This window comes from Montipora capricornis, chromosome 2, assembly GCF_036669925.1.
Source record: "Montipora capricornis isolate CH-2021 chromosome 2, ASM3666992v2, whole genome shotgun sequence".
Taxonomy (NCBI): Eukaryota; Metazoa; Cnidaria; class Anthozoa; order Scleractinia; family Acroporidae; genus Montipora; species Montipora capricornis.
Window position 1 is genome coordinate 67,477,293 of NC_090884.1, and position 3,149 is coordinate 67,480,441.

Sequence of the window (3,149 nt, forward strand, 5' to 3'; positions counted from 1 at the left end):
CCCGGGAGACCAAAAAAGCTTTGTTTTACCACGCCAAGCCTCGCAGTGGAAACCATGGAGGTGAGGCTTGCCGTGGTAAAACAAAGCCTTTTTGTCTCCCGGGACAATATGGTCGCCGTGTGACAAGGGCGAATTGAAGAAAAGAGTAAATTCATGGCCTGGCTTAAAAACGAGGCTGATGTGGGAAATGGGCTATTGAATTACCATTCTCGCTTATATAGTTTCAGATGTCATTGTTTAATAAGATTTAAATGGACGTTTTCAATTCTTTATGAAATGCTGGTTTCTTTAATTGATCATGTTAAGACTTAGGGCCCTTTTCTTCTGTCAGAACTGGCCGGTCAGACCCGTCTGCTTGCAAAGAAATGGAATAATTTGCACGATAATCCCTTGAATTCCTCTGGAGGAGTAAACATCATCCTTGAAGTGTGTTAATTTGAAGGCGTGGTAAAGTTAGTCCTTCCAAATGCCCGGTCTGGCCGGTCAGTTCTGTCAAATGGAAGGTGTCCTTAGTCTTTTCTTTTTCTGTAGTCATTTATTTCTTGTTGATATTTTCGTGTTCGTTTCGTTCCAGGGATTAGCAGCAAGTATCGTCTTCTACCTCTTCATTCGCAGATACCAAGAGAAGATCAGCGCCGCGTGTTTGAGCCCGTACCACCAGGAGTTACAAAGGTGGATAATGACTTCTGTCATTTAGTGTGCAGTGATTTGGGATGCTGGTGTAGTTGCAGAAACAAATTAATTTATAGAGAAAAACAGAAGGGCAGTGCGAACGCTATGTCCCACGAGGACACTCGAACCCTTCGCCCAAGAATACCGTGATGTTTAAACACGAAGACGCACTATAAAATTGGTGGCTTCACGCTCTGCTTTCGTTCGAATTCATTCAAGCATAACTGATTATCCAAGATGTTGATCAACAAACAACAACACAGAGACGGAAGCCCTAAAAGATATTTCTAGCGCGAGAAAAAGGGACTGGGCATTAAAAAAAGAACGACGGATAACATTTTATGACATGTTACGGACACATTGCCATAAGGAGCTTTTTTTATTGCACAAATTATCACAGAGCTCGGTTGCGTCCATGGTTGATTTGTTGCGCGTATTACCGCCTTCTTGCGCAACAAATTTTCATGTTGCCAAAATTAAAGTGACGTCTACTTTTTGCAACATCAAAATTTGTTGCGCAAGAAGGTGGTAATACGCGCAACAAACCATCTCAACTTGCAACGCAACATTGTTGCGCGACAAGTTGCACGAAAATTGTTGCCCGTATTACTGGACCTTAAAGGGAATTTTCGCGCGCACTCGCAATTTTTTTTTTTGCTTCATACCATTCCAAAAAGTTGTCGAGGACAACCCGTTTCTAAGGCACATTTTGTTTGATGACTGTAAATCAGTATAAGAGCGCTGTAAACTGGGTTATTTTGAAATTCTAGCTGAATTGATGTCGAACATGTATTCCTCGGCGATCGAGAGCTAAGTTGCTGAATTTGTTTTCTTAGTATTTATTCAATTGATAACCTAATCGCTTACCTCGACAAATGAATTCCTAAATCATCAACTCTTTGTCTTGTTGTTTTGGCAGATAATTCTTTCAACCAACATTGCTGAAACAAGCATCACCATCGATGATGTCGTGTTTGTTATCGATTCTTGCAAGTATGTGTGTGGTAACCTGACTAACGTTATATGTCCCTTTTTGGATGCGTCAGTATTGAATGCTTCAAGCTCAATTTAATTTGATTTGAACTGCTTTAAGTTGATTTCAGGTCTCCTCAATTATTAAAGCATTGAGCCTTTGTTAAAGGGGTATTAGAGCCCTATAAGTTCTCTCAAATACCAACAACAATCGTTATACAGCGAGCGCTGGAGAGAAGCACGCGAGGCCAAGAAGGAGGTGGTGGTCTCGCGAGTTAGCCTCGCGTGTCCTATGGGTTTTTCTTCTCGCTTCAATTTGTCGTTTTCTCCAGACCTTGTGAATCAAACATCGTGATCGTGTTCGACCTCCTACTAAGCTCCGCCTCGATATGAAGTTAAATACCCGAATGCACCGTAACTAGCAAGGCGGTAAACTACTAATAAGTTATTGTATTGTTTTCGTTTGAAATAGCGAGTATTTTTTTCTATTTACTTCAGGTGGAGAACAGGAACGTCCAACTTCGATACATTTAAGTTACGGCGTGTTTACAGACTGAGTTAGAGCTGTATTAGAGAGGTTTAGCAAATTTTTCGTTTACAAGAAATGTCAAACGACAGCATAGTTAATGTTCTATGACGGCAGGCAGCTGCTTGTCGAAAAAGCTTGAAAATTCTCTTATTTTAACTTGCTTTACTCTTTGGTGAATTGTCCCAAAACCTATAGCTAACAGCAAGAAAATCAATTTAAACCAAACAAGATTCTTTGATGTCAACGAACGAAATGATATATGAAATGAATCACATGTAATACGGCGGATATGAAATCAAGTGAAGCTATGATCCTCGCAGTTATGAACGCAATTTTAGCAATTGCGTAGAGAAGCCTGAAAAATTCAGAACTTCAACAGGGTTTGAACCCGTGACCTCGCGATGCCGGTGCGACGCTCCAACCAACTGAGCCATGAAGCCACTGATGTTGGGAGCTGGTCATGTGTGGCTTTGGCAAAACGCAAGTTTCATCCCGACGTTTCCCGTTTGCCTTAAACGCGACTCTAGATCTCTCTATTTTTGGATTGATTTTCCAGCAAAACCCGACCTTCCCTACGGACATAATTAATTTTTACCCCAAGGTTCACTAGTACGATCCGAAACTTCTTTAAAAACTGGTCTATAGAATAGCTTAGTCTCTAGAAATGCCGTGAAAAAGATCTAGTATAGGTGTTGTGTACTCCAGCTTGTGGAACTTTTCTGGGGATTAAAAGATCCCTGTAAAATGTATAGATACTTTTCTTGTTATTGAATTCAAGTTTTGGCAGTCTTACTCCTAACTGACTCTTCACTTCTTTATCAGAGCCAAAGTGAAGTTATTTACATCACACAACAACATGACAAACTACGCGACTGTGTGGGCATCCAGGACCAACATGGAGCAAAGGCGAGGCCGTGCAGGCAGAGTGAGACCAGGGTTTGCTTTTCATCTTTGCAGCCGAACACGAGCATCCAGG

General features: G+C 41.3%; 1 long non-coding RNA gene across 1 annotated transcript; it reads left to right on the forward strand.

The window, feature by feature from the left end:
- The first annotated feature begins 573 nt into the window (after positions 1-573).
- LOC138038203 (uncharacterized) lies at positions 574-3,149 on the forward strand. Its single transcript, XR_011130208.1, has 3 exons — positions 574-672; positions 1,592-1,665; positions 2,996-3,149. It is a non-coding gene; the product is annotated as an uncharacterized lncRNA (long non-coding RNA).